The sequence below is a fragment of the Gossypium arboreum genome, chromosome 9 (assembly GCF_025698485.1).
Source record: "Gossypium arboreum isolate Shixiya-1 chromosome 9, ASM2569848v2, whole genome shotgun sequence".
NCBI lineage: Eukaryota > Viridiplantae > Streptophyta > Magnoliopsida > Malvales > Malvaceae > Gossypium > Gossypium arboreum.
The window spans coordinates 1,451,999-1,477,280 of NC_069078.1; the positions used below are offsets into that span (position 1 = coordinate 1,451,999).

The 25,282-nt window shown below is 33.6% G+C and overlaps 1 long non-coding RNA gene across 1 annotated transcript in view; it reads right to left on the reverse strand.

Moving 5' to 3' along the window:
• Positions 1 to 25,282, reverse strand: part of LOC128280733 (uncharacterized) — an 88,058-nt gene that overhangs the window by 10,940 nt on the left and 51,836 nt on the right. The gene's annotated exons all lie outside the window — the stretch shown is intronic.

The following is a 25,282-nucleotide window of genomic DNA, read 5'->3' on the forward strand; positions in this document are numbered from 1 at the left end:
CAAACTCTCATCCCAAAAATGTTCCTTTCGTCTGGAGCTGCTATTAGTTAAGTTATAGAAATAAAACTAGAAAATGATACTTTTTTCAAAAGAAAATGATACTTTTTTCAAAAAAAATATATTTTGGATTTTTTTTGGGTGCGTATGTCAGAGAGAGCGCTGAAGGACTGAACTGCAGGTGGAAAGAGAGAGAACCAAAAGTAATTTTTTTAAAAATATAAAAATAAAACAGAAAAGGTGAAATCAGCAATCAATTAATACATTTTTGGTTTTGAAGTTTTAAGACTTATTATATCCAATTCTATTTAGATTATTAAATTTATTGAAATTTTCAAATACATGTGATATTTTTATATATTTATCAAACGGTAATCTATTACCCACACTATTAATAAATTTCTTTTTATTATTTAATTATAAAAATTATAAAATAATTATTTAATTTGTTTTTTTGTCACCAATTAACTTATATAAAAATAAAATACCTGAAATCCAAGATAATTAGATGAAAAAATATAAAATTAAATACTTAAATAACTATTTTATAATTTTTCATAGTTGGTTAACTAAGAAAAACATTAATAGTTAGATGACTATTTTGTAATTTTTATAATTAGATAACAAAAAAATGAAATTCTTTGTTAGTTAAGTGATATTAATATAGTTTATCATTTTATTAAATTATCTTTCAAATTTTTAAAAGTCCAATACTTGCCTCAAATGACATTACATATTGGTATAAGTATCATGGAGACCCTTTAATTAGAAGTTAAATTATATTTTATTCATTTTACTCAAAAATGGATAAATTGATTTTTATAAGTTAGATAAATGAGCAAACTATTCATACATATTAAGATTTTCAGCATTTCAACTGTTAAAAATTGATATGGTTGATGAAATAATTAGACTGCTACATATGGCTTGCCACTTGTACCTCATAATAACGACTAATTTTTAATAATACAAATAAATAAAATTAAAAAAAGATTAATTTACTTTTTAATTTCACCTTTTTTTAATTCAACTCCTAAGTGCAGAAGTGAATTTTAAAAGAAGTGAAGATATTAAGTGTTTATGAGCCAAACCCAATTTAAAACTCTGTTAAATATTGCTTATACTTAAAAATTCAATTCAAGTGATTTATACTTGTATTTTATATATACATATATATATTGGCTTTTTATAAAAAATAAAAGTTAATCTTTAATAATTGTATTAATTTTTAAATATATATAACTTAAATATATTTAAATGCTTAAATTTTTTATATAATTATAAGACTTTGTTTAGCATTACTTCTTAAATTAAAAAGTACAGTTAAAATTTTCTGTTTCTTATTTTGGTTAAAGAAATATGTTTACAAAACACTTTTAAAAAACTCAAAAACATTTTATTTAATAATACTTCTATCTCAAAAATAAGTGTTTTTAAAAACAATACTCTAAATGCCTTTTATCTCTCTTATGGCCTCAATCTTATTTGAAATAATAATATTATTTAAATAAAAATTTATTAAAGTGATTATTCAAAAGTGTCTAAAAATACAAATTATTTAACTCCTAGTGTTGATCATGACATGGTGAAGAGGATAAGTAGGCCCTTTATCCCATGCATCAGAAATTAAATATTTTTTCTATACATAACAACTTTGAAGAAAATAAGTGGTAAGAATACAAATATGAGGGATACAAGTCACTTTATGAGTGTCCACAACAATAAATTTCACTTATTAGTGCATTGTAATTGCTATTAATCATCTTTTCCTTCAAAACCTGTTTAATCCATTATATTAGATGATATCATTTACTTGATTCAATCATCGTGACAAATAAAAAATGTTATTATAACACTTTTTATGCATTTACCATATTTATTTTAATAAAATTATTATTTATTTAACTTAATAAAATCCTATCGAAAGCATTTTTGACATTTTCAAAGCTTTCAAACATATTTTGGAATCATATTGAATCATTTACAAGGTTTTGAGATATAAAACGAGCTTCCTATTATTTAAAACAATCAAAATATAAGTTGTCCAAGTATAGGAGTCAAGGAATCAGTACAACTCTTAGACGTACCAATACTTAACTTAGTTATTGTAACATTTTAGCCACTAATTTGTTAATTTCATATACAAATTTGAAAGGTATTGATATTTCCCCTATTTGTATCAATACTTTGAATAGAAGTACCTATAATTTAAATTAGTTAGAAGTGAGTAATCAGTTTTGTCAAAAAAAATTTTGAGACCGACTTAACGGACCTAAACCTATCAAAATCGAACCGATTGACCATTCTTAAGAAAATCGAAAAAGCCAGACCAATATCAATTGGTTTGTTCAATTAATTTTTTCGATTACCCGACTTTTTTTAAAATTGTGTATATGTGTTTTTAACAGACCCACCTTACCAGATCTTGGATGTGTCGGCGGCCGTCATAGTCTCCTCATATGTAGTTGCCTACTCCTATCTTCTTCGCTCAGCAAGTATGGCTTGCCAACAAGCTTAAACCAAGGCATGTACTCCGGATAGCAAGCTAACTCCAAAGTAAAAATGGCCTCACGAGGAGGTAAAAACTCGTACCGATTATCCACATGTTGATATATTCGCGTGGAATCTAATCCAATTCTAATTCGGCCTCCCTTGGAAGTCAATAGGATGCAAATCATTGAGGTCTTGAGGTATCACTGGAATCAATTGTTTGAACTCGAATTGTCGCAACACCCTATCCAACTCATGCATCTCCACGGTAGCGTAAATTACTAATGGTACCTTCACGTGCTAGATGTTAGGATTCACCAGGAATTTTGATAGGATGCATTCCCAAATTGTCGGATCCTCATATGCCATCCATACAAACTATATTAAAATAAAAAAAAAATAGTTATATATACTATTAAATCTTAAGTCAAATATCGTAATAAAATAATTCAAATTAAAAAAATACTTACCTCTGCTTCAGAACGTTGGTCTAACAGAATCATTTTAACTTTAAATTATTTTATCATGGTAAATAGGTTATCTAATGAATTTTACCTTGTTATGAGTGGGAACGTGTAAGGGTAGTTTGCTTCAGAAAGTAAAAATGACACTCGATACCGTGCCTATAACTGTAGTAGTAGCATGCAACCGCCAATTTTAATTTTCCATAGTTACATCGCCCGACACATTTCTCAGTACAAGGTCGCCAACACAGCGGACCCCCAACTGAGTTTGCCCGCTTCTCTAAAGTTGACGAGTTTCAACAACCACCTTAAAGTGGATGAGATTTCATGACTTATCTGGCATTAGGATACCCCCTGATTATCATAAGGATGTAAGCCTGAACATGTTATTCTCTACTGACTTCAGTCAAATCCTCATCGAGCTCACCAAAAATTCTTCTTAACCAAGTCATTTCTATCTGGCCTCCAAAAATTGTCTCCTGAACCAATCCTAAAAGTTCATCACATACGACTTTCCAATCAGCGTGAATAGTTCCAGTCATTACAAACCCATCCACTGGTAACCCGAGCTTTAATTGCATATCCTCTAAAGTGATAGTACATTCGCTACATGGAAGATGGAAAGTGTGCGTCTCGGGTCTCCACCTTTCCACCAACACGCTTACGAGTGTCGGGTTAAACTTACACCCTCTATCTACAAGGATCATGTGTGAAAAACCAGTTTCTCTCAAGTATGGTTCGATTAAGGGTGATGGAGGAGCAGGTAGATTACAAATGTTGGATTGCAAAATTTGATCTTCTGCCTATTCAAGGAAAAAAATACAAAATATTAAATTCAAATATAACAAAAAATATAAAAATTATACAACATTAAAATATAATAAGAAATATTCTTAGCATTTGCAATTAATCGACAGAAGCGTGGTTCTTATCATGACGGATTAGACAATTTGTCATTGATAATTTCAAAAAACCCAAAATAATGTGTATTAGAAAAAATAATTTAAGAAAATGTTGAGATAATTTAAATAAATAAATAAGTAAAATAGAGAGAGCAAAAAAAAATTAGTAAATTTAAGTGGGTATTGAGAGGAATTTGAGAGAGAATTAAGAATGTGAGAGAGAGTTGAGATTGAATTAGAAAAAAAATAAAATGGGGCGTTATAGTAAAAAAATTTTGACCATTTGGAGGGCAACAACTAATTAAATAGTCATTGAAAATGTAGCCGTTTTTTTTAACCATTAGGGGAAAAACACTTCCAGCATTTTCCAGGCAACACACTGAAAACGCTTCCAACTGGAAGTGCTTTTCCTACAAAATCACTTAAAAATGCTTCCAACTAGAAGCGTTTTTTCAAAAAATGGCCCATTCCCATATTTTTTTTCTAAAATTGGCCTATTCACATAAATTTTTTTCCAACATTAATTGGTAAATTAGTTGAAATCAACAATCAATCAATACATTTTTTGTTTTGAAGGTTGAAACCTTATATACAGTTTTATTCTATATAGATTGTTAAATTTATTGAAAATTTCAAATACATGTGATATTTTTATATATTTGTCAAAGAGCAAACTATACTAGTAGTGTAACACCCCTAACCCATATCCGTCGCCGAAATAGGTTTACGGAGCATTACTAGACTTATTTATTAAATAATCATACTTTTCATATACATTTCTCGAACCCAAATAGAAGTCATTCAAATACAATCACATAGTACCTAATACGAGCCCTCAGGGCTTAAAATAAGCATTAGAAGTGGTTGGGACTAAATCGAGAACTTAAGGAAATTTTGGAAAAGATGAAAAAATTTTCAAAGTACAGGGGACACACGCCCGTGTAGCCTGGTCGTGTGTCTCACATGGCCAAGAGACACGCCCGTGTCACAGGCCGTGTGGACATTCAAAATAGGATCACATGACCGTGTCTCAACCCGTGTCTGACCCCATGTAACACTCTGACTTGGGTCACACAGCCAACCACACTTCCGTATGACCGGCTCGTGTACCCTTTGAAATGGCCTCACACGCCCGTGTGCCATGCCATGTGCTAGGCCGTGTGAAAACTAGAGGATATATGACTTGTACCACACGGCCAAGCCACATGCCCGTGTGTTAGGCTGTGTGAAGCTACTACCTTGATTTCTAAATAAGTACGAGGGGACACATGGCCGTGCCACCTGACCTTGTGTCACACACGGCTGAGACACACGCCCGTGTCTTTGCCCGTGTGGACAAAAATAGGCTATTTTCCAAGCCATTTTTCTCACCTAAATTTGCATCAACCCAAACACATCAAGTAGCATATGACCATATCATCAATAAGCATTCCACCAATCTCAACCAAGTCCAAATCATGTAATACCAATACCAAAAACCATAAGCTCACAAACTTCACAATTTGCCATTTTAAAACATGCCAATATCACTTTCAAGAACTCACCTAAATGGTCACTTTCATATATACATTATCTTACCTTATACTTAGCATGCTAATACTTTCTCAATTTCAACCAATTGCTACTTTAAATATCAATTCATAACAAGGCATTCACATGGCAATTATAAACCACATATCAAAGGGTCATTTACACATATTTACATACCAAAGCATATAATATTGTCAAGTCACATCAATGGCTAAAACATAATAATACATATAGACTTCCATTATCCAACTAACCTATACATGCCATATAACCAAAATACATAAAGTCCCAAAGTACCAAAATAAGAGTTTGATAGTGTGATGCAATGTCCGACAATTTCCAAAATGAGCGAGCTTCCGAATCATTATAAAACACGGAAAAATAAACAAAGTAAGCAATTAAGCTTAGTAAGCTCGTATGGCTAATAAGTACAACTTACCATTCATTCACAATTTAAAGAAGCAGAAGTAAACATAGGTATGTTACAACCAAATCCAAAGGTTAGCACATAATCGTAACCATATCAGTCATATTTGAATAAATCAACTATGAATTATTTATCATACTTTCCACAAATACCTGAACTGGTTCGTATCAACCATTATATTCCCGTACCACCATCTTTACCTGTGGAACCATTTGGAATACTATCAGATACTCGAGAATCTTGCACACTAAGTGCCTAAACATGGTCGAAACCATCTCAATGTCCTATCTCATATAGATGCCCACTTTCGAACTATCACTAGGTTTGCCCACACAAGCTGACGGTCAAGACGTAGTTACACGGTGCTGCTCACACAAGCTGACGAGTAACCGCAATACATGCCAAAAAACTCAGCCATCGGTAGAACGTACAGACCAACACCCAAAACACTATAACCCCTAATGACATGTCATTTGTATCCTATCTATTCCTAAGGTTCAACCAGGATTTCATATGTTGCCAAATCTTTGTTGAATATTTCTGAGAAGTCGTATTCATAAAGAATGCAATAATAAAGTATTTAAAACACAATTACTTTAATGCTTATTAACATACGAACTTACCTCAATCACAAAAACGACGAAATAGGATCGACTAGTCCAAAACTTTATCCGTCCGTCGATCTAGACCTGTGTGAGGCTTAACTTGGTCTAAATAATCAAATTCAATCCATTTAGTATTCATTCCATTCAATTCAGCCTGAAATACATTTTCTGCAAATTTATACTTTTACCTCTAAACTTTTAACTTCTTTATAATTTAGTCCCTAGCTCATCAAAATGCAAATTCATACAATTTAACCCACAGCCATGCTAGCCGAATTTCTTCTATGTTCGTAGCAACCCATCACACTTTTACCACAATTCATCACATTTCTCAATTTAATCCTAATTTGTAATTTCATTCAAAATCACTTAATAAATGTTGTTTATCTAACGACAACCATTCATTTTCTATCATCAAATATCAAAATACATACATATTCATCAATGGTGAAACCCTAATACTTTAACAGTTTCACAAATTAGTCCCTGGGCTAGTTAGATTAAGCTACGACGACTCCAAAAATAAATAAATCATTAAAAACGGGACAAAAATCACTTACATGCAAGCTAGAGGTTGAGCCAAAATTTTCAAATCCCTAATTGTGTTATCTATTCTTCAATTTCGATGGAGGAAGAAACTGAATGAAATAAAAAATGGCTTTTGTTTTATTAATTTTAACCTTAATTACCTATTTACCTTTATACCCTTTAAAAACTTTAATAATTTCCATAAAACCAAAGTCATAAATGTCCACTAACACAAAAATGGCATAATTACCACTTAAGTACTCTTATATTAAGGTTCAATAGCCAATTAGTGCATTTACCTTATAGAACTCAAGTTTTGCACCTTACGCGATTTAGTTTTTTTATCAAATTGAGCATGCAAATGTTAAAATTTCTTAACGAAATTTTTATACAATCATATTATTACTCTGTAGACCTCAAAATAATAATAAAATAATTATTTACACATCGAACTTGTAGTCTCAAAACCACTATTCCGTTTTAACTAAAAATGGGCTGTTACAAGTAGCCACCCGACTATTAATAAATTTCTGTTTTGGTTATTTAATTATAAAATTTACAAAATGATCATTAAATTAATCAATAAATTCTAAAAAATAAGGGTTGTTTAGTAAATTTTTAAATGTTCAACTATTATTTTTTATCGGGTTGTGTTTTATCAGATTTAATGAGTTTAGAGGTTATTGGGCTGGTGATTTAAGTTTAAGTTTATTAGGTTGAGTTTAGTAGGAAATATATTTATTATATACTATACAAATAAATATATTTCAAATAATATAATATAATATAATATAAGTAAATTTTTTAGATCATTTCGGTTTTGAAATTAAAAAATAGAGAACCAACAAATAAAACAGAAAAACTATTGCTGAACTGACAAGACCGCCAAAATCGACTAAATTGTAACATACCAAATGATTATAGTATGTTCTTGCATGCATCACAAGGCTAAATATCCATTAAACCATAGCTCAAAGCCAACCATAAATAACCGTCCAATTCTATCACGAAACTAGAATATATATAACATGAATAAACCTAGTGGCGGAGCCAGGATGGTAATCTTGGGGAGGGCCAAGCTAAAATTAGACGTGCTACATAACAATTGATTTAAACATATAAACAATCGATTAAAAAAAAAAGCAACATTCCAACATAACAATCGATTTAAACATAAAAAAAATCGATTCAAAAGAAGAAGAAACAATATTCCACCATAAGAATCGATTTAAACATGTTAATAGTCAATTCAAAAGAAGTCTTATTCCAACATGACAATCGATTTAAACATATAGACAATTGATTTAAAAGAAGTCGTATTCCAACAATTAAGATGAAATATCATATCGTTACTTAAAATTGTGCACGACGTTCTTTCAAAGAAATAAAATCACTAAATATAGAGTTCGAATCAAAAGTTTCAGCAATCTTTCTCTCAATATAAACAACAAGATTATCTATAAGAAACTCATCCTCCATTGTTATGAAGGCTTTTGACATTTTTCATTGTCGAAAATGAACTTTCTGTAGTTGCAATTGAAATATGAAAAGTCAACAGAAGATGAATTAATCTATTAACAAAATTAATCTATTAACAAGAAAATATACCTTTGACATCTGTGTCTCTACTAATCCTTGACAAAGATAAAAAATTGTCTACAAATTTTGTAATTTCGGATGATTTGGAACATTTTGCTTATAATGTTGCACTTGATACTTTAAAATTACTTTCTTTTGCTCAGTGAAATCAAGAGGATAATATTTTTTTCAAATACAACAAATAATCCATATTGAAGGGTTTATAAGAATTCTTAGGATCCAAAGCGGAGCTAAGGGTAAGAAGATCAATTGTCTATTCATTAAATCGACTATTTAGCCCAAGAAGTTGAGAATTTATAACAGCATTGAATATCTTAACCCGATAATGGTGCTCCATATTGATATCAACATGTTGGTGATAACAACGTTTTACCACATATGGAGAATCTATATCAATAACCTCAATATTATGTGTTTCACAAAATGCTTTCACAATTTCCAACAAATTGTCTCAACCATCTTCTCTCAACTTCTGTATCAAAGTTTTGGTGTTTGAGACTAAGAATGTAACACCCCAAACCCGGCCTAGACGTTATGGCCGAATCTGGCGATGTCACATGAATTAGAATCTGAAAACAATTGTATCAAGTTAAAACTGTTTCCGTTTATTAGCTTTTATTTATCTTTCATCCATCTCAAAACTATTTTCTCGTTAATTGATTCGTTTAAAAACATATTCCATAGCAGAAACTTTTAAAACTGTGAAATTTGAAGAAAACCGTTCGCGCTAAGGAAAAGCGTTATTACTACTTAAACCGAGTTTTCGTTGAGGTTTGCAGTTTAAAAGTCTATGAAAACAGTTAAAGTCCAAAATAAAGGTAATAGTCCAAATTACATCAAAAGTACCCTAAAAATAATAGGAAGTAAAAACCTTAAATGAAATTAAAAGAATTCAATAGTCATGTGGTCACCATTGAGTCCTCCGCCGCACCGATCCGTCTAAGCCTAGGGATTACTTGTACATATACAACAGAAAGGGGTGAGTTTACGTAAACTCAGTGTGTAATCCTCATAGAAAACATGCATATAGACAAACACAAAAAACAGTCAAATGCAGTCTGGGCCTAAGCCATTTCAGTTTCAATAGCAGTTCTTAGTTTCAGTATCAGATATGCATTAGGGCTTAAGCTTATCACAGTAACAGTATCAAATATACATTAATCAGTAAATAGAGTCCTACCCAACCAGTCTTTACACACCATCTCCGTCCATCCTTGCACTCCATGTGGGGTTTAAAACACCCACCTATCCCTACACTCCAAGTAGTATCGAATGCGACACATAATCAGTAAATTGCAGCTGAGCTGCTAGATAATAGGCTTAAAAGCCTTTCAGTACACTTCCTCCAAATATCAACATCCCAACCCAATGCAATACAACATACAATATATAACTTGCTAATACATGAATATCAATTATACATACAGTTTAATATTTATTCATATAATCATCATGCTCAGTACATACATCATACATATAGTTCTAGCATTTAAGCAAAATACTCGGCTCATCAGATCCATGAAAACTGCTAGTGTATTAGTTAGTTTAAATGGTATCATTAGGAACTCATAGTAACCATAACGAGTCCTAAATGCCATTTTATGTACTTCAGCTTCCTTAACCCTCAATTGATGGTACCCCGACTAGAGATCAATCTTAGAGAATACCGAAGCTCCTCGAAACTAGTCAAACGGGTCATTGATCCTCAGTAACGGATACTTGTTCTTGATGGTCAGTTTATTCAGTTGTCAGTAGTCAATACACATCCTCATAGATCCACCATTCTTCTTAACAAACAGTACTGGTGCTCCTCACGGAGACACACTTAGACGGATGAAACCAAGGTCCAACAACTTCTGAAGTTGAGCCTTAAGCTCAGTAAGCTTTTTTGATGCCATTCGATAGGCGGCGATAAACACCAGAGTTGTACCAGGAAGAAGCTCAATCCCAAATTTCACTTTTCGATTCGGAGGTAAACCTGGTAGCTCTTCAAGAAAGATGTTTGAAAAAATCCTTTACAGTAGAGTCCTTAGAAATGAAAATACTAATGTAGGCCAAGAATGCCTCACATCCCTTACGAACTAGTTTTTCAGCTACCAGTACAGAGATCACATTAGCCAAATAATCTCGACGTTCTCCAATCATGACTACCTCATTATCCTCCTCAGTTCTCAAGACGACTCTCTTAATCGCACAGTCCAGACTTACACGGTCTTGACCAGCCAATCCATACCTAGAATCAGATCAAACTCCCCAAATGGAAGCTCTATCAGATTAGCCAGAAATACTGACCCTTGAACCTCTAGCGGAACATCTCTATACAGTTTGCTAATCCAAACCGATTTCCCTAGTGGACTCAGTATAATTACATCACTAGAAGTACTTTCAACTAGAATCCTAAAGTTTCCAGACACAGTACTAGCTACATAGGAATGTGTGAAACCTATGTCTATCAAAGCAAAGTAAGGTACATCATAAATTAATAATGTACCGGTAATGGCGTCTGGCGCATCTCTGTCCTCTCGGCGACGAGCTGCCTCACCCAGTCTGTCCAGCACCTTTGCTTGGTGCTCTCTGCCTGACCCATCTTGTTACCACCCCTAGCCGACCACGCCCTTTAGTGGTCATTGAACTACCTCCTGTGGGTGCAGCAGATGCAGAACCAGAGTTTGTATCTGAGCGGCCCTCAATGAACACTCCTGAATGCAGTGCTCTAATGACCCACACCTCAAACACGCCCCAGTCCTCTTCTAACACTCGCCCTGATGGCGTCTACCATAATCTCCACACAGCTGTAGTCCAGTAGGAGAAACAGGGGCCCCAGCTCTAACTGGCCCATCAGTCCTGGCCTTTTTCTTAGGCCTCTGAAGCGAACTCGAGGGCTTTGAATCCCTTTTGTTCTTACCCTTCTCGCGATCTCTGTTTTGGCGCTCAGCGCGCTTAACCACTTTGGCGATCTTCGCATTCTCTACCAGAACAGAAAACTCTCACTCCTTTTGTGGAGCTATCAACACCCTTAAGTTATCTCTAAGGCCGTCCTTAAAATGGACGCATCTCTCATACTCAGATGCCACCATACCTCGCGTATAGCAGCTCAATCTCTGAAACTCGGCCTCATACTTGGCCATTGATCGGTCTCCTTGAGTGAGGTTCAGAAACTCACGTCTACGAGCATTGATGTAACTAGCTCCCCCATACTTCCCTTGGAAGGCAGACTTAAAGAACTCCCAAAACAGACGATCGGGTTGTGTGCCCTCCTTAATAGTCAGCCACCACTGATAGGCCTCATCGCGAAGCAACGAGACTGCACCATTCAATTTCTACTCAGGGGCACAGTCTAGATAATCTATTATCCTTTCTTTGGCCTCCAACCAATACTCAGCCACATTAGGGGCGACTCTAGTGACACCCCTAAAGAGTTCAGCTCCATTGGACCGGAGTCGTTCTGTAACTGACCTTCGGCCCCCAAATCCAGTATTGGGCCCAGTGACCCTCTCTAGTATTCTTAACATTTCCTGAAACAATGTGTCATTCCCAACCATGCAATCTTGAGACCTAGTCTCAGTAGCAGGTGATACCGGTGTCTCACTCGTATCTAGATTCAGCAGGCTGCCTAGAGAGGAGCTCAGCTCAAGCCCCCCTCCGGCTTCTATCTTGACCTCTAGTACCTTGTCCACGAATACATCGTGTGCTCATGTCTATTTGGATGTATTACGAATTTTATGAATCAGTTACAGTTTCAGTATTTGTTAATAGATGTTTTATGTAAGCATTATCATAAATTCAGAGTTTGTTTTTCGCAAACACAGTTTCTATCAGTTTCAGTTTCACTATGGTTTCAATATACACTCACTAGAGTGTTTTCAGAACAAACTATCTGTAATATTATAACAGATTATCAGAATACTTACAGAATTGGCGCCGGAGACTCGGTGTACCACATTCTCAGTCAAATCACTTCAAATCATTTGAAAATCAGTTCTTAAAAACCAATTTTTAAAACCCAAAATCTAAAGCTGAGTTTTGCAACCTGGCTCTGATACTATTAAATGTAACACCCTAAACCCGGCCTAGACGTTATGGCCGAATCTGGCAATGTCACATGAATTGGGATCTGAAAATAATTGTATCAAGTTAAAATCGTTTCCGTTTATTAGCTTTTATTTATTTTTCATCTATCTCAAAACTATTTTCTTGTTAATTGATTCGTTTAAAAACATATTTTGTAGTGGAAGCTTTTAAAACCGTAAAATTTGAAGCAAACTGTTCGCATTAAGGAAAAGTGTTATTACTACTTAAACCGAGTTTTCGTTGAGGTTTGCAGTTTAAGAGTCTATGAAAACAGTTAAAGTCCAAAATAAAGGCAATAGTCCAAATTACATCAAAATTACCCCAAAAATAATAGGAAATAAAAACCTTGAATGAAATTAAAACAATTCAATAGTTATGTGGTCACCATTGAGTCATTCGCCGCACCGGTCTGTCTAAGTCAGAGGATCACCTGTACAGATACAACAAAAAGGGGTGAGTTCATGTAAACTTGGTGTGTAATCCCTACAGAAAACATACATACAGACAAACATAACAAACAATCAAATGCAGTCTGAGCCTAGGCCCATTTCAGTTTCAATAGCAGTTCGGGCCTTAGCCTATCTTAGTTTCAGTATCAGATATGCATTAGGGCCTAATCCCATCATGGTAACAGTATCAGATATACATTAATCAATAAACAGAGTCCTACCCAACCAGCCTCTACACACCATCTCCATCCATCCCTGTACTCCATGTGGGGTTTAAAACACCCACCCATCCCTACACTCCAAGTAGTATCGAATACGGCACATAATCAGTAAATTGCATCTGAGCTGCCAGATAATAGGCTTAAAAGCCTTTTAGTACACTTCCTCCGAATATCAACTTCCCAACCCAATGCAATGCAACATATAATATATGACTTGCTAATACATGAATATCAATTATATATACAGTTTAGTATTCATTCATATAATCATCATGCTCAGTACATACATCATACATGCAGTTCTCACATTTAAGGGTTTAAGTAATGTTTAATGACCCTACAATAGGTTCACAATCGACTTAGGCGACCCGTGCAACCTTAGAACACATTTCAGTTAAATGGGCTCACATGCCTATGTGGCCTGCCCGTGTGGCCCATACGACCCAATTTGGCCTTGGCCGTATGGATCACACGATTTGGCCCAGAATCCCACACGCCCGTGTGGACTACCCATGTGGCCCACACGGCCCAAAAAGTCTAGCCCGTGTGTCATACACGGCCTACCTGGCCATCACACGGTTGTGTCTTGCGCGCATGGCCTGGCCTCATCGATTACACGCTTGTGTTATGGCACATGGCCTAATATACGGCCGTGTGGCATCAACAGAAAGGTTTTCTTGCATTTCAGGTACACACCTGGTTTCGACTGATGCTAAAACGATCCCCGAGCACTCCAGAACCTACAATGGTTTATTTCCATTTTATTTAGTCTATGACATGCCAACTATATTTGATTTAGTCTAACTTTGTGTAATGGGATAAAATCAAATTCTATAATCCATTTTATTTCCATTTTCTTATCATTCTCATTTCAATTTCATTTCATATTCAAATCATAAATCGCATAATATAAAACTTTTACTTTTAATTAAGCATACTCATGCTTGTGCTTGTTCAACCATTCGAAATCATAATATTCAAATTCAAATTAAAATCAAGAATTGACTAATTTTATAATTGAAATCATAGTTGTCAATTCGAAACATAATCTTTTAAATCCTAATTAAATCATTCAAAATTCATAAAAATAAAATTAATATAGCTTGATATAGTAAATCAATTACTAATGACAAGCTTGAATATACATGGTTTATCAAGTTAACAACTTAAGTTTCCTAATCCGAAATTCACATATCTTTTGACTCGGTTAACCATTTCTTATTTCGTTTTCACTAGAATACTCACTGCTTCACAAGCTATCATTTGACATAATTTTGAACAAAGTGACCAAGATTTACTTCCTCCCCTTCACTTTGGCTGAAACTTACTATAACATTATCTAGCTATTTTTGTTTCGTTTTTACACTTCCAACAAGTTAGAAAATGTTGATAAAAAAAAAACTTAATTTTATAAGCTTTCATCAATATCCTTTAATGACAAATTTTAATATACTTGATAAAAAAAACTATTGGTACATATATGTAAAACAAGCTGCAAAGATTCAAAATCTATGAAAAATTTTTAAAAAAAACATACCTTATACTCATAATTTGGAGGAAAAATGATAAAGAATTTTTTTCTTCTTTTCTTGCTAGGCACCAATATGAAAAAGAAAGATGATAAAAGTCTGTTCATATTTTCTTTTCTTTTATATATATTATTATATTACTTATAAAATATTATTCTTTTAAGTAAAATATTAAATAAATATTAAATTATTATTATTGAAAAAATATCATTCAAAAGTCAGCATGAGTAATTTAACTTTTCAAGAAGATTTTCTTTTATTTTTATCAAGAATAAATTTTTAATATTATTTTTAATACTATAAAAATATTGGAGGGGGCCTACTTATAGTTTTAGGAGGGCTATAATATATATATATAAATGAGGCAATTGCAAAAATCTTAAACCTTGGGGGCACTTATATTTTTGGAAGGGCCATAGTATATTTACAAATGACTAAATTGAAAAAAAATTAAACTTTGGGGGGCCATGGCCCCCATGGGCTCTACTTGGCTCTCTCGTTAGATAAACCTTTAAATACGAGCCAATAAGGAGTCAATGCCATATAGTTTCATATTCTTTGAGTCTCACAATGGTGATGCGATTCGAATGGTGAGTTGGACTCCATGCACTTCACTTAAAATCTATGCGCAAGGAAACAATAATGCATTAAGCATAAATGCTTAATAAGATCTTACGGGATGTAAGCACTTACCCTTATTTTTCAAGTGTCTAGGGATACCATTTCAAATGTTAACATGGATATAATATGTAACACCTCAAGATATATAGGGTTAGAATTAATAAATCACTAGGAAATGGCTTAGTCTTGATGGTTATATAGCTAGAGTAATTTCTAAGAAATCCTAGGTTCAAATCTCATTCTTCTCATTTTCTTCTATTTTTTAATAATTAAGGAACAAAATCAAACTAGAATATATATTAAAATTGGTAGAAATATGCTAAGTGTGGGTAACAACCTAAATGGTAAGGTTTTTGCATTTCCCCATTGCTTCCTAAGTTTAAATCACGCCGCCCTTTCTCCCCATGTCCTTTTATTTTTGGGCGGAAAGAAAGATTATTTACCCAATCAGCCCTTTAAAATTTGAAAATCCTAACATTTAATCCTATTTCTTAAGCACAAATGAAATCTAGTTTCTTTTATTAATAAAGCTAAAATATTTCCTTTTCTCTCCCTATTTCTTCCCATTTTCTTTTCCATTCTCATCTTTATAATTATTTTACATCCATTATTGAAAATGTTCTTGAATACCTCGAATTAAATCAACTCGTGATTAAACTCGTTTCTTCATTAGTTGTTGAATTTATCATCGATAACCTTCGAAATCTCATCAAAGATCGGTAAACACTCTCGTTTCCAATTAGTAGAACCCATGAATTCTGAGATTTCATCTTTCCTCATTGATCTTTCAACTCAATCATGAATCTTTTACGAGTTTTCCTGAAAATCTTGAAAATCTTGACAACCAATACTAGTTCTTGTATATTTTTCCGTTGAAGAACTCGATTTAGGTACCTCAGATCAGACTTAGGCGCAAGGAATGGCATTCGAGACCCCGGAGACAGGTGTATTTTTTTATGAAAAAATTGAGGCAAAATTGAGACTAGAATAGATCACAGGGCCAGCCATACAGGTGTAGGACCCTTTACATTGCCTGCCACATGATCATGTCCCCCTAAAACCCTAAAATTTTTGCTTCTCACACGACCTAAGACCTTCCACACTGCCTGCCACACGACTGTCTCCCTTGTAGGTTAAATTTTCAAACACCACATGGCCTACCCACACAACCGTGTACCCTTTCCATACACACAACCGTGTGTCCTTTACAACTTAGAATTTATAGTTTTGACCCAAAGTTTTTATAATTTGTTCAAATTAGTCCCTGTTTGATGACTGAATTATTATAATGTTTAATTTGTTCAATTAGGTCCCCGATAATATGAAACATGTTAGAATACATGCCTTGCTTGATTAAATTAATATTATATATATGCATGAACTATGAATAGTATATATGACTGTTGTATCTATATACTTGCGATCGTATGAACGACATGCCTGGATTACTGTTAATCTGAATACATGAAAAACTTGATTTTGCTATTGATTTGCCATGTGTTAATCATTAAATGCAACCATATGTGATTTGTATTAAATATGCCGCATTGCATTGCATGGCATGGGAGATGTTATCGAAGGAAGTTTGGCAGTTTATCTGCAATAATCAGTTTTGTTGTGCACCCACAGCCGAAAGCAGATTCCATCTACAGGTACTGCTATGTATACATAGTCAAAGGCAGATTCCAATTGCAGGTTTATGTTGTAAAATCTATAGCTAAAAGTAGGATCAAGACTTTTTACTGTGAACCCACAACCGAAGGCAGATTCCAATTGTAGAAATTTACTATGTATCCACAGCCTAATGGCAGTTATTATCTATAAACCAGTAGTGGTTTATCCACATCTTAGTGTGTTGGAAAAAAAGGAGTTCTGGGCAACTCCTATTATGGTGTGTAGCAGTGGGGTAGGATCTAATATGTTAAAAACTGAAATTGTATGACATCTTTAAAAACTATGTGCATACTAATTTGGAAATTCTGTTATGATATACGTATGCATGGATATATGTATATTGTAGGCAAAACCTGAATTTTTGGTTATTCTGATATCTGTTATTGTAAGTTCTGATATATGTTAATAATGGTTGCATTGAAATACAATACTCTGAAATTTTGTCTAAATTATGATTAATTTATGTGATTTTATTTAATATATCTTATCAATCATTGCACCGATTTCCTTGTGATGGAACTCACACTGAACGTCATAGCTCACTACCCCTTAAATTTTCATCCTTACAAATAACCCATCAGGTTAGGACCGCAGACATGGCATTCAGAAGGTCTTGACTCGGAAGGATTTATTTTATTTAAATATTGTAAGATTAATATTTCCAAAGTCTGTATTACTTTATTTCAAACCATGACATGAGACGTAAGATTTGGGTTTGATTTATTTTGCTTAACATTTAATTTAAATCATTAGGATATTAAATTATGATTATTAGTTAGTATGCATGAACCCTCGATTTTTCTTAAAACCAATAAATATTGTTTTTCTGCTGCTAAATTAAAATTAAGGTTTTTAAAAGATAATAGATCGATTTGCAACTAAGTTTCTACCAAATTAATAAATGTTTTAAAATGATTATTTTCAAAACTCTGATAACCTTGCTAGGCCATCTCGGTGGTTGATGTAATCTTTCGAATTCAAGTCTAATGTCTAGGCTGAGTTGGGGAGGTTACATTTGGTGGTATTAGAGCCTAGGTTTTCTGAACTCGAATCGTAAAAAAATTAAATGAATTTGCATGCCTGCATCAGAAGGGCATTTTTGGAAAAATTGATTTTCTACAAGATCTTAAATCCGAGTCTCCAATATCAGTCCTACTTTAAATACTGTTAAAACTATAGATAGACTGTGAACTTTAGAAGATGAATATTCTTGCATAAAACTGTAGATATACTTTAAACTTCTTAAACTTTTGCAAATACTATGAACACTCAAGGTAGACGTGGTAGGGGTAAGCCGCGTAGGGTTGCACCTGTAAAGCTGCCCTCTATTCAGGGTGAGTTCTTAGTCTTTGAGGAGGAGTATGTCGAAAACTCTACCTCCATTATTGGCGAAGGCTATGAGAATGACAATAATGCTATGACATAGGCAATGTTGAGGGTCCTATAAAGGGTTGCTGGAGCCAAAACTGGATCAGGGAGCCACAGATCTATTATGAAGACACTCCGGTCAAATGAGGTAGAAACGTTTAAGGGCATTACTAGTACGACTCCTACCGTAGCTGAGTATTGAATAGAGTCAACAGAATGGATTCTGGAGGATTTAGACTGTACTTCAGTGTAGAAGCTAAAGGGCATTATGTTCTTACTTAAAGAAGAAGCCTATCATTGGTGTTAGTCTAACATTAGGTGTACACGGGCTAGTCGTATTAATTGGAAATATTTTCAAGAGTCTTTCTAGAAGAAGTATGTGGGCACGAGGTATGTAGAAAACTGCAAGCTCGAGTTCATTGAGCTAAAGTAAGGGGACAAGTCCATAGTAGAATATGAAGCTAAATTCCTAAAGTTCAACCGATATGCTTAGGGTTTGTTTGTCACGGAATAGGATAAATATGTGAGGTTCAAGAACGGGCTACATTTCGACCTTAAAGTTCAAGTTGTTCTACATCAGGAACGGGTGTTTGAAAACCTAGTAGAGAAAGCCAAGATCACGGAGGAAATTAAGCTGGTGGGACATGAGAAAATGAAGAAATATAAAGTATCGGTTAAAAGAGATTCAGGTTCCACTGGTTCGAACTCTTGTCTTGTTAAACGAGCTAGAGAAGGTATACTGCAGTAAGGGGCTGCTGTGACTAATACTAGAAATAAGACTCCCAACTGTTCATATTGCAAAAAGTGCTACACGGGAGAATGTTGGAAAAAGTTAGGTGTCTACTTTAAATGTGGGTCAATATAGCATATGAAGAGGGAATGCCTTCGATGAATCGAGCAAACACAAGCTCCGTCCCAAAATTAGAGAGTAAGCCAATTACCTCTAAGGGACCATAGGTAGAATCAGGCTGCGAATACTATAACTACTAACGCAAACTAAACTGAAACTAAGCAACCCAAATTTGTTTATGCTGTTAGGGGTCGTGAAGAAAGGGATGCGTCAAATGTCACAATAGGTATCTTTATCGTTATTCTGTTCCATACTTTACCTTGTTGATATAGGATTCACCCACTCTTATGTATCTTGTGAAATTTTAGAAAAATTGGGTGTAGGGGTAAATGACACCACTACTGTTGTAACTGTAGTACGCCCTTTAGGACAACCTGTTGTTGTAAATAAAATTTATAGGAGATGTCCGTTAGAGGTTCAAAAGGTAGTGTTTCTCGTAAATCTTCTAGAGTTACCGTCTGTGGAGTTTAATCTAATTCTGGGTATGGATTGGGTAGTGGAACATCAAGTTAGCCTAGATTGTACCTCTAAGAGGGTAAATTTGAAAATAATCAAGGATAGAGAAATTATTATGGTTGAGGAGCGTTAGAACTATTTGTCTAATGTAATTTCTACTATAGTCACTGAAAAGTTAGTTCGTAAGGGATGTGAAACTTACCTAGCTTATGTGATGGATGAAAATGTTGATAGGACCATTTTGGATAGAATCCAAACTATTAGGGAATTCCCAAATGTCTTTCCCAAAGAGCTACCAGGAGTACCCTCAGATCGTAAGGCAGAATTCGATATTGAATTATTTTCGAAACCGTTTCGGTGTCTATTGCTCCATATTACATGGCACCAAAATAATTACAAGAATTGAAAATACAACATTAGGAGCTTTTGGGTCGCGAGTTTATTAGACTTAATGTTTTTCCATGGGGAGCTCTAGTTTAATTCGTGAAAAAGATTGATAGTCCCCTAAGGCTTTGCATGGATTATTGGCAGCTAAACAAGTTGACTATCAAAAAAAAATATCCTTTGCCTAGGATAGATGATATGGTCGACCAATTTATAGGTGCCACTGTGTTCTCCAAAATAGATATAAGGTAATGGTATTATCTGTTGGAAAACCAGATTTGGAAAATGCAGTGAAAAATAAATTTAAGGCTCTTGAGATGATACTTTCTGAGAGAGATCGATGTAAGAGGTTCCATTTTAGGCTCAATCGTGAGATTCGGGTTTACTTGGTAGCTCAGAACGTGGAGATATTTGACGAGTTAGTTGAGAAAGCCAAGGTTGTTAAAGAGACTTTGGCTAAGCTGCCTTGTTTTATAGTAACTGAATTGGGTAAGAGGACTTCTGATGGTGTATTTGGGTGGATGTCTAAGAGAAGACATGAAATTCAGAGTTCTAATGGGAGTGTACGATATGAGTTTCGACCAAGTAAGTCTAAGTAGCAGAGTAAGGTTGTGGTTAGTAATAGTGGTTTGACGGGTGGTTCCAGATGGCCACTTTGTGTGTCTTGTGAGCGTAGGCATTCTGGTGAGTGTCGTAAGTTGACATGTGGATGTTTTAAGTATGGTTTGAAAGAAATTTTTCTAAGGGATTGCCCAAATAGAGTTGAGGTTTCGTAGACTCAGAGTTTGGCACCTGCTTCTGCGCCTGCTAAAGGTCGTGGTCGCGGTCGCGGTAGAGGTAATGGGAGACCAGTCAAGCAGCGAATTGTTACTCATATTGTTGCTATATCGATTGAGTCTGGAGGTCCATCTCTGGTTTATACAATTAAAGAACCTAAGGATCAAGATTCAAATGTCGAGATTGAGGGTATTTTTGCCTTGTAGCCATTTTTTTTATTCTCGCTGATAGATTTAAGTTCTACGCCTTTATAAATTTTAAATGAATAAGTAGAGAATCCCGATAATGACTATTGAAAAAATGGTTATGAGTTCTTTAGACGAGAGTACCGTAATGAATAAAGGAAACTGTTAGCAAAGTTATTATAGAATAAGTTCGTGGTAGTGAATAGGACCATTAAGGAAAACAGTAGAAAGTTGGAGAGAATAGGAATCAGAATGCGTAGTGAAAGTGTGGTAGTTAGTTTAAAAGTAGAAATAGCATATTTTGTAATTAAGCAAGTGATAGGTTAGCAAGGAATTTCAAGGACAAAATTCCTTTTAGATAGGGAGATTTGTAATACCCCAAAATAGGACTTAGGAATTTTAGGGGTAATTTAGGAATTATAGCCTTAGAGTGTTCAAAATTTTGCGACATGATTTATCGATAATGTTTTTTATTGTGGTTTTTAGAAAATTAAATCAATTTTTGAAAAAGAGTTTTAAAAACCTTCATTTTGAAAATTGGACTGCTTTGTAAAAGAGTCAAAATTGTGAGTTTTTAAGAGGCAATTAAACCAAATTATGTAATTCAACCTAATACTTCCCCCACCTACATATATTTCACGTTAGTTTCTTCCCTTCCCATTCTTGTTGCCATCCATTTATTTTCCCTCATCCTTTCCTTTCAATTTTTTATTCCAAACATTAGTTTTTTGATTTCCATCATCCTCACAACATTAAACCTCTATAATACTTCAAGAAAAAAACCCAAAAACACCATAGATTCCTCCATTGTCAAGCTTGTGGGTGTTTCGGGTTTTCGATCAAACGCTCAATTTTTCATCAACTAAGGTAACAATTCATCTTCTCATTAGCTTTAAATGTTATTTAGTTTTTAAAACCATTTTTTTAGCCATTAAATAACATGTTTTGGATAAAAGTAAAAAATTAGCTCATTAATGGTGGATTTCAGGATTTTGAGTGAAAATGTGGTTTCAAAGTGTTTTTCAATTAGTTTTGACATGATTAAGAGGCTCCTAAACTTACTTTGGAGTTTCGTTAAAGGTTTCTTGAGTTTTAATGAATTTTCAAAAAATATTCAAAAAACATGTCATAAAAGTTGATACCATGAATTGAGTATTTTATTGTGGTTTAAAGGTTGGGAATTAGTCGTAGGTGAATTATAAGATGAACATAATTTATTTTAGGTGAAAAGATTAAGTGTAGATCTAGATATTCAAATTTAAAGTTTGTTATGTTATAAGTTTTGGCTACATGGGAACATAGCTTAGGCTTATGTTTTTTATTGCTCGTGGTGAGTTCTTAGTTGATTATTGAATGCATTGTTGTGTGAATTGTTGTATTGAAGTTCTGAATTATGTAGGACCTTCTACGAATAAAAATAAAGGCAAGGAAAAGCTAGTTTTAGCTTTCGGCTTTTCAACGAAAGCATAATCGGTGAGTGTTTGGAATAATTGCTTGTGGACATGATTTAATGCGTTATTTGAGAATTTGGTAGTAGCCTAAACCCCTACTCTAAATTTCGAGTGTAAGCTTCCTTATACCTATGTTATCTTATGAACTATGTACTTATGTGTTTGTGAATATGTTAATTGAGATAAGACGTTATAACATGTGATATGTGGTTATGGTAACTGTTGTGAAAGTGCAAATGTGTACATGTTATGTATATGTTAAATGTTAGTGATAGTGTTTTTTTTAAATATGCAAATATGCAGTGATAGTGCACAGATAATCGGTAAGTGATATGTGTTTGATTTCAGATATTTTGGCCTTGCACTCTTGAAATCATTGGATATAGTTGGCATGCCATAGGATTGTGAGTACTCACCTATATGTACAATGATTTTGGGCGTTAAGACCTTGGGACATGTTGGAGGGATAATGGAATGTGAGCTAAGCTCTATTCAACAGGACATGTGAGGGGAAATAATGAGAGTGTTAGCTTTATGCTTCACTTTTGGGAAATGTTCGACTTTATGAGTCTATGTGGTGTGTTGGAGATCCGTGTATCTAATGAGTGATAATATAACTCACTTTTACGTTTCATAGATCAAGTGCCAAATTATCTTAAATTATGAATATGTATGTATTGTGTTATGTGTTTATATGATGAATATGTATGTATTGTGTTATGTGTTTATATGATATGTGACCATTATGCAATTTATCTATAAACATGTTTTTTATTATTGTGATATATGCTTAAATGTTATGGGATTATATGTATATTGTGATATACCTTGGATGTTAGGAGATTATATGTGTAATAAGATATATGCTTAAAAGCGAATATGTTTACCATGTAAAATAAATAGAAAATAATGCATGAGTAAGTATATTATGACACTAGTGTTGGAACCGTTGAGGTTGTGCTATATGGTTGTTTTGTTGATACTTGATGAATTATTTGCATGGTAGTTATTTTATGCATTCATTGAGCTTGTTAAGCTCACCCACTCATTTATTAAAACCCTTGCAAAGTAGTGAAGTGTCGGTGTGAGCGGTGTGGTTTCGAAGAGCTGTTCCAAGCAAGTCTATTTGTTATTTCGTAGGTGTTCTATATTTATTTACATTTTGGGGAATAAGGAAATTTGGTGGACTTGTTTATAGCTATGTTAACTTCTAGACATTTTGCTAGTTTTTGGTCCGATTTATAAGGATTACATGTTATTTATCTTGATAAATATTAGATTAAATTTAACGTTAAATCTTATTAAATTAATAGAATATTTATCTACAATATAAACATTAAATTTAATATAAACATTAAATTTAATTTAATATAAACATTAAATTTAATTTAATATTAAGATAATCACTTTAATATTATATTAATAAAATTCTATAAAGATAAGTATTAAATTAAATTTAGTATTAAATATATTAAAATAATAATATTTTTTGAATAGTTAATCAAATCAAATTCTCTGATAGAGTCCCAGTAGGAGTGTAATTCTTCCATTACCAAACCACTAAAGACCTACCGTCGTTGACCATTTTTGGCCATCGGAATTCACCGTTGCAGCCGCTGACACCTCGAGCCATTTTCGGCTAGACTGTCAGCCTGATTTCACATAACAAGCCCAATTCAAACAGTTTTTTGGTCTTGGTCTCGATTTTGGGCTCCTGGGCCCAAACTACGATCTCAACTTCAATTTTCAAGTTCAATTTCTTGTTGGGCCAATTGTTTGACTTAAAAATTAATTTCCAAAAATATCATATTAATTTTAAATAATTTGATTAATTTAATTTTACTTGATCAAAATTAATTTTCCCAAAAGTCACTTAGATTTTTCAAATTAAATTTTCAAGGAAATTATTTAATCAAGTTCTCTAATTGAACAATTCTTATGACCTCCCAATTTAATTCCAGATTAAATAAATCGACTCAATGAAATTATTTCCAAAGTCGTAGAATTTTCTTTTAGCCAAAATGTAGTTAGATCGAGCTTTTGTTGAGCTAGCAGAATGACCAATTGAACATATACAATTAGGCTCCAGTAATTGTAATTTTGTCGAGAAGCATTGTTCCAATAATTCACAGTTACTTAATCATGGAGTCAGTCCACAAGAACTATCATGATTGAAAACTCCTTATTGTATACTCTTTAAGAAAGCAATTCATCCAACTACTTTATCCAATGATCTTGTCATGTGTGTGTCACCCTCATATGATATCATTGATTCCTTTGAGTTAAATCTGTTCACTCAATACAATCCTATTTTATCTCATTGTCACTATTCTGTCTTCTTAATGATTAATTCTTAATGATTAATATGATCACTGTCAACAAATGACTATGATAAGTTGCTCATTCAAGAACAAGTAACCCGTGGCCACGTTCCATGTTGATCAATCCACACAATGTCAATGAGAGGATATCGTTAACTTTTTAGTTGAGCTTTGAATTCCACTTTTGCTAGTAAAGTCATGCCATACACAAGTCACATACCTAACATACCGACTATCGACTTGATCATATTTAGAGCATAAGCCTCCACTTATATCAAAGTATAAGAGTTATATAGGAATGGTCAATGACTAACTTAAGATTTATGTAAATCACACTATTAATGTCACAAGTGAATTTATTCACAAACAGGTTCAGAATTAAT